This window comes from Balaenoptera borealis (assembly GCF_965194805.1).
Source record: "Balaenoptera borealis genome assembly, chromosome: 16".
Classification (NCBI taxonomy): Eukaryota; Metazoa; Chordata; class Mammalia; order Artiodactyla; family Balaenopteridae; genus Balaenoptera; species Balaenoptera borealis.
Genome location: NC_138872.1, coordinates 76,617,328 through 76,632,170, shown reverse-complemented (window position 1 = coordinate 76,632,170; position 14,843 = coordinate 76,617,328). Strand labels below are relative to the sequence as shown.

Genomic DNA, 14,843 nt, shown 5'->3' with positions numbered 1-14,843 from the left:
ACTTCTAGCACTCAGTGTTATAAAGGAAACAAGATAGGGCACTTGATTTTTATTTTTCAAGAACAGGAAACATATCAGGTTTCAAAGGAGATGCAAACTCTTTCCTAAAACCAAGTTATAAAACAAGTTTATGCAAGTCTTTAGACAAAGGGCATTAAAGAAATGAATGTATAATGCAGCAACAAAGGTTTCCAAGAAGATGCAGAACTCTTCTTGTGGGTGACTTTTTGGTGTCTACTCCACAAACATCAAGGGTGTGGCCATTAAGGCCACTTTCACAGAGTGCAGCTAAGCGTTTTAAGTTTCCTGTGATGCACTTTTTTGCCTGAAAAATAGACTAGGTGGGTAATTTCCATTAAAGCTGTGGTTTTCAAACTTTGATGCACATTAGGATTACTTGAGGCACTTAAAAAAGTATCTGTGCCCTGGCTGCATCCCAGACCAATTAAATCAGAACCTCTGATGGTGGACCCCAGGCATCAGTATTTTGTAAAACTGATTCCAAAGGTTAACCTAGTTTGAGAACCAGTGCATTAGATGATCTTTACTTAATGTTAATTCCTTCAGATGAATATTTCAAGTAGTTAAGTCCTAGAATGCTATTATTCCATGTTGTTGATTTAAGGAAGTCCATGCAGTTTCTATTAACATTCTCTTAGGGACATTGAAACTTGTATTTATGCTGGGACCAAGGGCCACTACATCTTTCTTCTTCGTAACCAGAACCAGAGTATTCATCAAGAAGCTATGTAGTAATAAAATAAACAGAAAAAGTTAAATAAATGTTTAAAATTAAAAAAAAAAAAAAAAAAAAAAGAAGCTATGTAGGATCAGCCTTAGCTGACCTTATCGTGGCTGTTGGAGAATATAGGACCTTAGATGAAGTATAGGGTAAACTTTTACACAAATTATTTCTGGCTCTGGATAGGCTGTTGTCTTGGGAGAATGCCAGCATCTCTCCAAGTGAGATAAGGAGAGACATGTATTCCCTAGTTCCTTTTGAAGTTAAAAACATTGTTACATTTAATATCTGAACTCTCTGACCCTTACAAAGGTGATATGACAGTGGGTATTTGCTTAAAATAATCAATTCTTCTTTTAATTTTGAACTTGGAATAACTGAATATATCTCAAAGGGTTGAAACATCAGAGGATCATTGTTTTTATGTAATCTGGATTTTATCACAGTCCAAATAATACCTCTTTGGGATAATGGAAAGTGTGTGTGTGTGTGCGCGCGCACGCGTGCGCATGTGCGTGCATACATGTGTGAGAGAATGAGAAAGAGATTGACTGTGAATGACAATTATCTTGAATTGAATCATAGTGAAGCATATAGCAGGAATCATACAATAATAGTATTCTGGTTAAGAGCCACTTGATTTTTTTGGCCTCGGGCAAGCCATAACCTCTGCTCCTCACTTTCCTCACCTGGAAAATTATAATACCTGCCTCTTAGGATTATTTTGAAGGTTAAATGAAATAGTTCATAAAGCACTTAGGATGGTGCCTAGCACATTGCCAGTACTATTTAGGTGTTTATTAGAGCATAGTATCAACTTGTCCCGCTCAGAATATTCTAAAACTGCTTTATTGTGTAAAGGCTTTTAATGGAGATGCTTTAACATCCGTAAATTACCTTTCTTTTGCTTGCTCAGGAAGTTCTTCTTTCTAACCTAAATTCTTTATGCTGTGCTACTGAGTCTCATGTGGGATTGCTTGTCCCCTGAGACCCCACTGAGTGAGTTCCGTCCTCAGATAACTGAAATGCAGTTATTCCCTCCCTAGCCTTAATTCCTATATTCTAACTCTCCGGTTGACTTCTGGGCTCCACTTATCTGAACCCACCCCAGTTTTTCCATGCTGTTGAGCAGAGATGTGCTTGGGGCTGATTATGATGGGAGGATGACCTCATAGTTTCTGATGCCATCTTCCAATGTATATAACTCAGCCCTAAGCATGCTTTTTAAAAATAATGGCTCTAAATTGCTGACATTTTGTCATCTGCTCAGACTCCTAAATCTTTTTCTGCTCCCTGGACTGAATGGGATCAGCTGGAGCAAGATGCCTTTGTGCAGTCCTGCATTTACTGTGCTTGAGTGACCTCCAGTAGAGCTGTGTGTTCCCTCTGAGTAACGTGGGTAATGATTACAGCGACAATGCTGCTATTGTGTCCAGAGGTTTGGGTCTGTAATTTCATAATGAAATGGAAAAACATGAGATTAAAAACCTGAATCTAGCACAGTAATTATATTTAAGTATCACAAATCATCTCTCTCTATTTAGTTTGGTGTTTGAGATTTGGCCTCTCTTTGTGGAATACAGTCACGTCGTTTCATACGTCTGCAAAATGGAAGCCTTCTAATTTATGGCTAAAATGTGGGAATTGCTTTCTCTTAATGGGAAGGTGACGAGAATGGTATTAAATTTGAAGGATCTGGTTTGCTTCATTGACTAGAGTCAAGAAGGGAGGTTGTAGAACAACTGCCAAGGTAAAGATATGTTTGGGTCTTTTCATGGTTTAATTCCCAGATACTTAGATGTGACTACAGGCTCTCTCTTTAGAAGTTAACTGACATAGGCTGGCCTGGGAAATTCTCCAGGCCTTCAGCAAGCAGCGCAGTTGCAGAGGTGTAAATACCTTGAGTGAGGCTGTTTCTGTAAGGATGAAAGACTTACCTCCGGTTCGTTTCCCACAGGTAAGTTAGTGCACTGGCTGTGCCTGGTCTATTCGCTACCGGGGACCTTGCATGTACCTGCAGGCTCTTTAGTTTGGCTGAGCCCTGGTGGGATGGGAGGGTGGGGAAGGTGTAGGTGGTGGCAGCTGGCAGGTGTTCCTGGGTGGTGAAGGATGGTGAGTTAGGCTCGGGGCTATTCCTTAATATGAAGTTAAAGGGGAAGGTGATTTAAGACTAATGATATCTCCGTCTCCTTGATTTCTAGGAAACATCAGATATAAAATGATCATAGAAGGAAGCTGTGAAAGGGATAATTATTATTGTCAGTCATTTACTGATTATCTACTATGAGCCAAGCACTTTTTGTTACCATCTTTAAACTTTACAGTAGACACTGCTATAAGGGCATTCTGTCCCTATAATACCTCCCACCACCAAGTAATTTCTGTTGATAGAGGCGCTACAGATTATCCCTGCTTCCCCAAATCTTTCCTCTCAGATTCTCTGTGATTCTACAAGGCCAAGTACCTGGAGGATCTGAACTGCTTTGGGCCACTGTTTGTTGATGGAACTGTGGTCTACCGGTCACCAGCATTGGAATCACCTGGGGAGCTTGCTGTACCTCCCAGGCTTCATCAACACGCCCTACCCAGGAATATTCTGGTTCAGTCAGTTAGGGGTGAGAGGGTTTGAGGTCTAGGAATTTGGATTTTGAACAGCCACCCAAGGGATTCTTATTTACAATAAATCTTGAGAATCACTGCCTTAGGGCTCTCTCTCGCAGGAGCAGGCTATTCCAAAGGATTTGTTATGTTGAAATTTGCTCTGTGGAACATGGGCCTATTTTTCAGTCCCCTGCCCCTTGGTATCATTGTCTTGGGTGAAAATGCCTGCTTTGATGGATTCCATTTCTTCCGGATGTAAGGAAGGCTGGGCTTCTTTGCAACTTTACCCACCCTCAGGGGTCGCAGAGAGAGAGGAGGGAGGCCTGCTAGGGAAGAGGTGGTCTGCTCCAGCACTAAACTTGTCACCATCTACGGCCTATGGTAGTTTCTGTTTCCACTGGAAACTCATTGAACATTCTAGCACTATTTATGTTTTTGGTGTAATATATAAAAACAACAATTCAGGGGACTTCCCCGTGGTTCAGTGGTAAAGAATCCGCCTTCCAATTCAGGGGACGCGGGTTCGATCCCTGGTCAGGGAACTAAGATCCCACATGCCGTGGGGCAACTAAGCCCTTGCGCCAAAACTACCGAGCCCGTGCGCCTCAACTAGAGAGACCATGCGCCCTGGAGCCCGCACGCCACAACTACAGAACCCACGTACTCTGGAGCCTGTGCGTCACAACTAGAGAGAAGCCTGCGCGCTGCAATGAAAGATCCCGCATGCTGCAACGAAGATCTCAGGTGCTGCGACTAAGACCCGACGCAGCCAAAAAAAAACCCCACGGCAATTCAATGAAATTGAGCGAAGATCTATTGAGTAGCTGCGGCGTCTAAGGTGTCATGCCAAGGGGGACGGCATATGTAAGTAAAACAGTTTCCAGCCTTCATCCAAGGGGCTGTGTTCTAATGCTGTCCTCAGTCCTGACTCACAATTCTGGCGGTCTGAGCCTGTCCTGTGATAGGGTCTTCTACAGAGGGAAGTCAAAACAAAGCGCTCCGGGAATGTCGGGGTGGAAACAGTTCATCCCAGTTAGGCAAAAGGCTTCTTTGGGGAAGTGGTCCAGGGAAGTGGCTTTCAACCTTGCCTGTGTTTTAGAATAACCGGGGAGAATTTTTTAAAAATCTTAATATCGAAGCCATACCCCACAGCAATCAAATCAGAATTTTTGGAGTTTGATCACAGGCATCAGTATTTTTTAAGGGTCCCTACATGATTTTCCTGTGCAGCCAAGACTGAGAGCCCCTGCTATAGAAAGAAGGGCAAATCGGCTGTCATTGGGATGAGGGATAGGCAGAGGCGGAAAGGTATTCCAAGCATGAACAGAGGCCTAGAGGCAGCAAAGTGAAAGCTCTAGCTGGAGAATGCTGCTCAGTGGGGTGTGATTGGAGCACAGGACTCCTGGAGTGAGTGGGGAGGGAAATTATGCTAATTAGGTAGGGTTGGATTAAAGTGTTCTGCCGAGGAATTGGGAGATCATGTCTTTGCACTGTGCTTGGAACTCCCACTCACCTCCTGTTAACATGGAGGATGAGACCCTGGGAACTTGTTGCAGCCCCAGGTACCGGTTGGTCAGGGCAGGTAACATGAGGCATGCTCAATTAATTCCCTTTGCAAGGCTTTTTGCCTTAGACCGTCCATCTCAAGCTCGTGCCAGGCTTAGCACTTTCTCTTGGTGTCTGTTGTTTGCCATTTTTCTTTTTAAAAGCAAACTGAAGGTAACTTGGGGTCAGTGTGGTAGGAAGGTATTGATGTTAGGCAAGAACATGGCAATATTTTTCGTCTTTTTGCTGGGCTCCTGTGAGCATGTTGTGGGAGAGTTGATGGGCATACCAGGGGCAGATGTTTGCAAGTAAAAGTGTGTATATTTCTGTGTTCTTGCAGCTGCATTCATTTTGTGTCCGATTCCACTGAGGCCTGGTACTTTATCTGCTTATTGCTGTTTCCAGGAAGTTAATTTGCAGGTGCTATTAATATGCACGGTTCATATACTTCATTTATTCTTTCTCCCTCGAAGCCTCTCCTCTTTATTAGGCACTTTGCATTTGTCTGTTTGGTGCCTGTATTTTTTTTTTTTTTTTTTTAATGATGTTGATGATTTTTATTTATTTATTTTTTTAAATTATTTATTTATTTATTTATTTATTTATTTATTTATTTATTTATTTATTTATTTATTTATTTTTGGCTGTGTTGGGTCTTCGTTTCTGTGCGAGTGCTTTCTCTAGTTGTGGCAAGTGGGGGCCCCTCTTCATCGCGGTGCGCGGGCCTCTCATTATCCCGGCCTCTCTTGTTGCGGAGCACAGGCTCCAGACGCGCAGGCTCAGTAATTGTGGCTCACGGGCCCAGTTGCTCCGCGGCACGTGGGATCTTCCCAGACCAGGGCTCGAACCCGTGTCCCCTGCATTGGCAGGCAGATTCTCAACCACTGCGCCACCAGGAAAGCCCAGTGCCTGTATTTTTTATGCCACTATTTTGATAGTAACATTACAGGTAAAGCCACTCAATTACGTAGGACTCTTTCTGTGCTTCAGGCAAGTGCATCTGTGTAGCCCAGGGGGAGGTCCATGTTTCAAGGTTTTGTTTCTCGTTACAGATAGAAAAACCAGGAGAGTTCAAGAGAGAGCTCATTTTCTTTCATTATTAGCGAGGAGACTATGCATTCACAAACAAAAACCTTAAAATAGTTCATAAAATAGTGCCACTCATGTACCCACCCTTCCATTCGTCTGTTGACCCTCCCTGCCATCCACCTATCCATTTAGAGAAGGTAGTACAATATAGTAGTTGAGAATAACAGACTCTGGAGCCAGTCTGCTTGAGTTGAAATGGTGGCTCCTCCACTTGTTTAATCTTTTTTTGTCATCTTTAAAATGGATATAGTAACAATCTCATAGAGTTGTGATGATTAAGGGATTAATGTCCATAAAGTGCTTAGAAAGTGCCTGGGCATAGGGAAGTTCTAAGTTTGCTGCTGTTGTTATTATTATGGTTGCTGTTATTAATCATGGCAAATAAAATGTATTGGCAGATGAATTTGGTTCATTGGCTTCCAGTTTTGTGATCTTAGAATTTATACAGAGGAAAAAAGTTTGGAAAGGGAGTTTGGGCTGGATCATGGAGGGCCTTGATTCCAGATTTTAAGATCTGTAAACAGTGAGAAGGCCTTCCGGTTTTGATCTTGGTAAGAGACGTCCATCAGAAAGTTATTCTCGCACCTTTGCACAAAATAAATCATTTGCAGAATTAGAACAATTAGGGGACTATTTTAGTGGTCCAAGGTACAATAAAATGAATGAGAGTAGTGACAACAGAAATTGAGACTTGGCAGTGGGACACGAAAGGTTCTTTCTGTGGTTAGATTCTCTTGTACTTGGCTTGAGAAGGGAAGATGGGAAATTAATTTGGAACCAAAAATTTTGGTGAATTGATGCCCTCCATCTCCACCCTTGATGAGATGGGAAATTGTTATGTACGTATCATTACTGGTTATTGGAGGCAGAGGGGCTAGTGCCATTCTGTTCTGTGCTTTTACATGGCTCATTATCAACAGGACGCAATTAGCTCTTGAAGGGTGCCTGCCTGTTCTCCTCTCCACCTAATTACTGTGTGGAGCTTGGGTTCATGCACAAAGTTACCTTGATTACACAGTAAGTTTATGGAGCTGTAAATGTTCGTACACTACTTGGAGAAGGCCCTTCAGACTTTAACATTCAGGACTGCTGTGGGTGGGCTGAGAACAGCCGTGATGGATATGTTTTCCAGATTCCATGGTGTGACGCCTTAAGTTTTCTATCTCTGTTCAAGTCTTCTCTTCTTCCATAATCGATAGACAATGCAGTGAAAAGACGTAACCTAACCGAAGATAGATGGAGTGGACCAGAAGTTGAAAATAGGGAAGAGACTGCACAGTCCTGCAGTCTGTCCCAGAATCAGACATTTTTGTGGCGTGATCTGGAAGAAGAAAAACATTTATGGCCAAACCTCACTAAATTGAACAATTGTGGGGATGGTGCAGACAGATTTGTGGGGTAGTTGGAAAGAAATGCAGTTCTATTATTTTTAGTTATAGACTGGTAACTTGAGCAAGGGCAATGAGGTATTGCCTAGCAATACTTTTTTTGTTGGGGGGATTGGCCTTCATGTATAATTCAGAATATCAGTCATTAATATTAAATATATTTGATTATTTTCCTCTCTTTGATGGTGTGATCATGTCTGTATGATCTCATTTATGCTCTCATTTGCCCTGATAGCAGACTCTTTATGTTTGCAGTAAAACTTCCTTCAGCCTAACTTGAGTCTAGATTGCCCTAGAAGCTTTGAATTAACTACGGTACGTCTGAATGTGGAGGGTTTTTATTGAGAGGATGCAGTGGAATCACATGTGGAAAGTGCTTAGTGAACAGATACGAGTTCGTTTACTCCCTCTTTCCACTTTGAATGAGGGAGTGGCTAAGTTTCAAGTTTTGGGATACTGCTTTCTTACCTCCACCCCTAGAGAGGAACCTTGTAGGGGAGATGTTCTGGGACCTAGGGATGGTTGTGAGTGGGAGGTGGGGAGGAGTATTACCCAGAGCCCAGGTGTCCCTGGCGTCTTGTCTAGAGATCAGTGGTTCTCAAACTGCCATGTGCCTGAGAATCATCCTCCCCCTGTTTCCCCAAGGGATGGGGTCAGACTTCACAGATCTTGAGGTGCTGCTCTCTTGCAGAGATTAAGTATACAAATCCTGAATCCAAACCTGGACTGCTGTGCTCCCCCAGTGCCCACTCAGCATTCCTGGGCTGTTAGGAAGGCAGATGTTTCCTCGGCAGAGATGTGAAGCTCTTGCCTTCTTTTTTTATCCTTTTAAATTCACACTGAAGAGAGTATTAGATATGCAGCAAAGCAGGAAGGAAAACTGACCTTGCCTGTCTCCAGAGTCTGAGGGAGATAAAGGAAGTGCCTGACTTGGAGGCAGCTGGAGATCTGTGGTGTTCCAGAAGACCTCAACTCTCAAATGGGCTCTTGGCAGCCTCACTGATAATCACAGTGTGATCACTACTGGGCTTCCTTATTTAAGATGCTCTTAAATTTTATTTTCTAACAGTATAAGATTATGTCTTCACCAGCTCCTCAAATTTAAAAAAAAAAGAAACGGAGGCAAAACAAATCCCAGAACATTTTTTTTCCTCTTTCTAAAGGTTGCAAACATAAATCATATTTAGAACAATGAATGGAACTTATTTTTATCTTCAGAAAGCTGGGCCTCTGGCATCTTAAAAAGTCTATTTATTTTAGAAAGGAAGGAGACTGGTAAAGCGGAAGGGCTATGCTCCCGGGATCAGGAGACTCGGCTTTGCCCCCAGCTGCCTGGGGCTACTTGGCCAGAACCGGTCTCCACTTTGAGCCATTTTCCCTCTCTATAAAATGTGGGGGCCATCAAGCTATTTCAGTGAGAATGCTTTACGATTCTAGTGATGGGCTCAACGCCTGCATCATAGACAGTTTGTAGATTTTGTCGCCCTATTTCAAATTTGTGAGGTATAGTGTCTACCATCTATCTTTGTTGCACTCGGGGTGTCTCTTCACTAGTGTTTCATAAAATTGTGGTGAGTTAGTGCTGGGGGGACCTTACGAGAACAGGTGGTTCACCCTGTGTTTATTTTACACACGAGACACATGGATACCCCAACTTGCTTTCCCTAAGGTTGGGGAAACATTTGGGGTCTTTTCACCTTTCTCTTCGGTGTGTTTTAAGACGTTGTGTTGCCCCCTCACCAAGGTGTTATCTTTCAATTCCATATTCCTTCCATTTTCCCTGGGACACTGGAGTATTCAGCTGTAGTTTTGGGCAAAAGTACTCCTGTGGCCTCCCATGTTTTAAAAATTATAAACTCCCTGTAAGAAGAATTTGATCATATCATGCTAATATATTTATACACTTTACGGATATATTAGGTTAGAAAATATATATGTTAGAAATTACATAAGAATGGTATGAGAAATAATTATAAATAGAAGCTCTGATTTTTTCTCAGTGCCCCAGTGTATCAGTTTATACCTTCTGTGGAGTGTGAACTTGCTTTGAGGACCACTGATCCCAGACCATGGTGGGCTTAGAGTTTAGACTGCCAGCTATGCAGTTTCCTGTGGCACTTGTCAAAAATACTAATTCTGGTACCTCAACCCAGACCACTGAATGAGAACATCGCCTGGTAGGACCTGGGAGTCTGCATTTTCAGCCAGTTCTCCTGGTGCCCCTGAGCCAGTTTTGGCAACCGCTGTTAGAGACAAGCAGAAGATATATCGTTTGTAGTACCTATAAACTGCATAATCGTACATGGAATTTCTCAAAACCCCTTCAGGATTCTCTAGGTGCTTTTTTGGTTTGTAACTCCAAATATTTGCTATTGTACTTCAGTCTTTTTCTCATTAGAAATCTAAATATTATTGGAAACCTAAAGATAATGAAAAATTAGACAATCAACCTTTACCAAAGTAGATTTAAGGGTTGTTTTTAATAACTTATGTGTCTATAACTATATGTTTGAAAGGACATTTCAGTATCCTAGTTATTGAGCATGTACTCTCAAACATTCAAATAAAATCAGTGTCAGATAAACATGTAACAGGAAATTTGTTTCTAACTATACACTCCAGGTCAGCCTGCTCCCAGCTGCCTTGTGGATGTCAGGGTTATCTGTTCCTGTATCAGCTTTGGGAAAGCTCCTACACAAAGTTCTAAGTAGCAAGAGTGCAGGCCATTTGAGAAAGTGTGATAATTAAGATTCAGCAACTAGACTAAGGCTGAATGAATAGAAATCAGAGCAGCAGTTGAGCTGGTGGGAGTGAGTAAGCCATAATTATATCTGGGGTCACCAGATATATCCCTGGTGTAGAATTCCAAAGCAGCCCCTCCTTTTGCTGTCTTCTCCTACCCTGAGATTTGGCCAGTTATCCCTAACCAAATTTGGTCAGGTACACCGCTGGGGTGAGATTGTGAAGCTACTTTTGCACACATACTGTGATTTGGTATTTTAAAAAAATGTTCACTTCCCCGCCAGCCTCAGTTCAGTCTTTTAGTCTCTCTTGCAGTAAGTGTGCCAAAGGTCAGGAATTCTGGCAGTTTGATTCAGCTCTGCTCCCCTGATAGCAGCTAGCACAGGCCTTGGGACATAGAGCCTCCTGACATGAACTGATGCAAGTATCAGTGATTCAGAAGGTCCCACATGGTGGAGTCTCTGCCCACTTATTCAGCCACACACAGGTCTTGTAGCTCTCCTGGCTCCTCCCTGCACTTTTCCTGGAAAGGGCTCTGTTGTTGTTTCTGAGCCTTCCCATTTGTTTCTATTCTCTCTGTCTGAAGTACTTCCAACCCCCTTCCAACCTTTTTGCTTGGCTAATTCCTACTTATCTTTTAGATAAATAGTTACAATTGACACTTCTTTTGGTCTTCCTAAACTAGGATAGGTATCCCTGCTGTGTGCTTCCATGGTCCCCTCACTTCCCCTAGAATAACTTTTATCATAGTTTTTGGTTCTTACTTACTAACTGTTATCCCCTAGAATAACTTTTATCATAGTTTTTGGTTCTTACTTACTAATTGTTATCCCCTAGACTAGAGTCTGCTCCACCAGGATGAGGATTCTAGTCTTCTTGCTCATCATTGTTTCCTCATTGCAAAGTGTAAGTTATGTGATATGGTAGGTTCTCAATCAACATTTGTTGACTGAATAAAGTAAGTACATAATAAATGTATGTCAGTTAATGGGGTTATTGGTAAGGATATACTTGTCAATTTCAGTAGTGGTAATTAACACTGCTAGGTTTAACTGCTGGGTTTTATGAGAAAGAATGATTACAAGTAAATAGAAGGGAAATGGAACTTATGACCAAAAGGTTTTATGTGCCTGTTGATGCCTACTGCTGGGCAAAACTGTCTGCAAATAAAACAGAGTACCTTGATGGACTTAATTTACATACTATAAAATATAAAAAAATTAAAGACATTACTATGCAATATGGTATTTACTATACTATGTACAATCTGTAAAAAAAACACTTAGGTGTCAGTACCAACATGCATTCATTCATTTATTCATTCACTCAGCAGGTTTATTCTTTGTATATGTGCCAGACACTGTTCTAGATGCTTAGGACCCAATGGTGAACAAAACGTACAATATCTGTCCCAAAGGAACATACATTCTAGTGGTGGAGACAGTCATTAAAGAAAGTAAATAAATAATCTAGAATATTAGAAGCTGGTAAGTGCCATGGAGAAAAAGGAAGGCGGAAAGGGACACAGGAAATGCTACCGTGTGTTTTGGAGGTGGTGGTGGATGCAATTTTAGATTCAATGGCCAAGACAAGAGTCACTGAGAAGATGGCTCTTGAGTAATGATCTGAAATGGGGTGAGGAAGTGAGCTGGGCAGGTATCTGCGAGAGAAGAGAGGTGCGGAGGCCACGAGGTGAGACGGTATGCTTGGCTCTTTGGAATGTGCTCACCATCCTTCATGTTTATTACATTAACCAGACCAGCATATTGGGATCAAAGTGAACTGTTTATCAGAATCTGTATATGTTTCCTGTCTTTGGACAGCTGCCCTAGCTAATCCTTAGCCTGAATATGTACTTTAAAGGTAGTGGATTTATTTCTTTTTACAAAGTTTGTTTGATAGAAAAGGCCCTACAGAAGCCTTTCTTTTTCCTTTTGTGGGTCAGAATTCCTGCTTTATTATCTGTGCTTACCCTCTAAGCTCTAGTCTGTGGCGGAACCACCTCTCTGAGAGCTTGTATTCCTTGAGGGCAGGGTACATTTCTTGTTTAGCTAGTTTACACAAGTCTTATCAGCTGTCCCCTGCATGGGGACCTGATAAGTTATTCTGGCTGATAATGGAAGGGCTTTTCTGTCTACTTCTGTCCCCCCTTGATGGCTTCCTTATCTGTTCTCCTGTAGCACTGTGAACTCATTTCATTACTTAATGAAATTTTATCTTATGTTATTGCTTATTTTGTGCAGCTGTCTTATCTGTCCAACTAGAGAGGAACTTGCATTTTCTTTCTCAACCTTGGAGTGCTGGCTCATAGTGGATATGCTATGTATACATCACTGGTTGCTGTTGGTCAAAGTGCTTGTCCCTTTTGGATGAGTGAACCAATATCTTACTTTTCCAGTGTTTTATTTATTTTTTTGGTTTACAGTCTATATCTTGAGTTCAGTTCTACTTAGGACTTGGCCTGGGTACACTGCTGGAGAGCCCAGGAGAATAGTATAGTTATTAAGGGAGAAATCCTTTGTGAATTCTTAAATCTTCCAATGTAAAGATTTTTGGTTTAGAGTGATTTTCTGCAGATTGACAGTTCTTCCGAGAACCTCTGTTGACTGTTCATGACAGAGACGTTGTAAATTAATTGTTCTTTTAAATTTCATTGACATTTTCTTTCTCACTTGGTGGTCATTTCCTCAAAAATATTTGCTCACTCCAAGGCAATTACTATAATGCCTAATAAAAGAGAATGAAAAAGCCAGGTTCAGCTGTGGGTGCTGGTCTGGGCAGTTTCTAGCTCCTCCCACAATGGTGGGCAATAATCAGATCTGTGTCTCAGCAGAATTATAAATGACTGCATTTTATGGCTCTCCTTAGGAATTGCTTTGCTTGGAATACTGTAGTTGAAACTGCTGATGTACTGTGCACTGTTTTCTGTTGGCAGTCTACTGTGAATGGCACCAACTGGAGATAACTCTTGAATAAATACTGCCACTTATTACATGTGGTCGCTGGTCCCCCTCAGCAGACCGTGCATGTGACTTTGAGGAGGTCATCCAGGAGCCCCTGATGTCCACCAGTGTATCACCACTCACTGGATATGCTTCCTTATAGAGTGACTTTTTGGATTGCTTTTCTGGAAACTTCTGTGTCCCGATCCATCTCTGTTTCCTCGGCCCATACATGAAAGTCCGTATAGTTGTTGATAGTTATGGAAAATACAACCTGAAGACTTGCAGTCAAAAAATAAACCCCTGTCTGCCCATGCCAGTCAGTACCACCTGTAAGCTAGTTAAACTCAGCATCTCACAGGTGTTCCTAGGGAGGAACACAGTGTCACACACTCGTTTCTTTGGGGCTATTAACATTTTTCAGAGCTCTTTAAATTTCATTTTCCAGTGACACCATATTAAACAGGGAAATAGGAGGGAAGGAGATGGGAGTTTTGCTGATGGATGGACCTGGCAATCATAATGCATACACACGGGGACACACACACACAGACCCCTGTAGTTTACTCTAGGTGGAGTTTCACAGCAGTGTTGCAGGTGTCTTCTGTGGGGAGTTAGAGCTTTCAGTCCTCATCATATGAAACTTCCCATACCTTTGATGTTGCATTAGAGCTCATTTTTGATTTCTGCAGCATATCAGAGAATTACCTGACTTGGTTCCTGGTGTGGCTCTGAAATGCTGAGTTTAGGGTGGATTTGAAGTGTCACTTTGGTCCTTACTTTGCAAAAGTCAGTGAAGAGTTGCCATGATAATTAATCCTATAATGCCTTTAATGAAGATTTAAATCATCATTCTCCTGATCTATTAGTTTTATTCCTTGTTGAGAGCCGAAATATAGGAGGATCATGGGCTCACAGTTACATGGATGGTGACAGACCTGGGTTGTTGTTGAGAATTGCAGATTTTGTCATCACATGTGTCATGTCTTGAGTTGTAGCATCTTTGGGTTCCATCAGCTTCACCTGGGAACTTGTTTGAAATGCAGATTTTCAAGGCCCCATCTTGATTTCCTGGGGGTGGGGGTGGGGGTGGGAGGAAGCCAGCAATCTGTGTCTTAATAAGCCCTCCCAAGATTCTGATGCACACTCAGGTTTAAGAATCACTGAACCAGGGGGGAGTTGCTTTCCTTTCAGTCTCTTGAGCTTGCAGCAGTTAATATTTTAGCTTTTATATGAGGGAGGACAGTTACGTCTTCCTTTAAACTCTTCCTTGGTGCAGTTGATTGTCAGATGCAGAATGCTGACGTGAGGATGGATTGTGAATATGACCCACTGTGGCAGTGTTTACAGCCTCAGCCCAGTGCTCTGTGGTCTTAATTAAGTAGCACCTTTGGTAATAGGTAGATAAATTTACAAGGATGTTGTGAGGTTGCATGGCAAGACTTTCAAAACACACCAACTTTATGTTTGTGGCAAGTGCTTTGTCCAGTGTTGGCATTTTTGAAATCATCCTTTAACTCTGTCCCCAGCCCAGAAATTTCCTTGTGAGAACTATATTTACTTTAGACAGACTGCTATGGTGGGAGATAGTCAGAAGGAGGGGACAAATAATACAGAAAAGCAGACTTTCTTTGTATTTCTTGCTGAGAAGAAAAAAATTCCAGTGAGGAGCTAAAGAGGCTTCATATCTTGAGTGAGGCAAATGATCACAGTAGGATGGTAGAGGAATAGAGTGCAACTGTAAGAAAATACCCATCTATATGCAGACAAGAAAATATGTGGGGGAAAAGAATA

At 41.9% G+C, this 14,843-nt stretch overlaps 1 protein-coding gene across 4 annotated transcripts in view; it reads left to right on the top strand.

The window, feature by feature from the left end:
- Nucleotides 1–14,843, top strand: part of AUTS2 (activator of transcription and developmental regulator AUTS2) — a 1,115,781-nt gene that overhangs the window by 179,212 nt on the left and 921,726 nt on the right. The window lies entirely within an intron of this gene.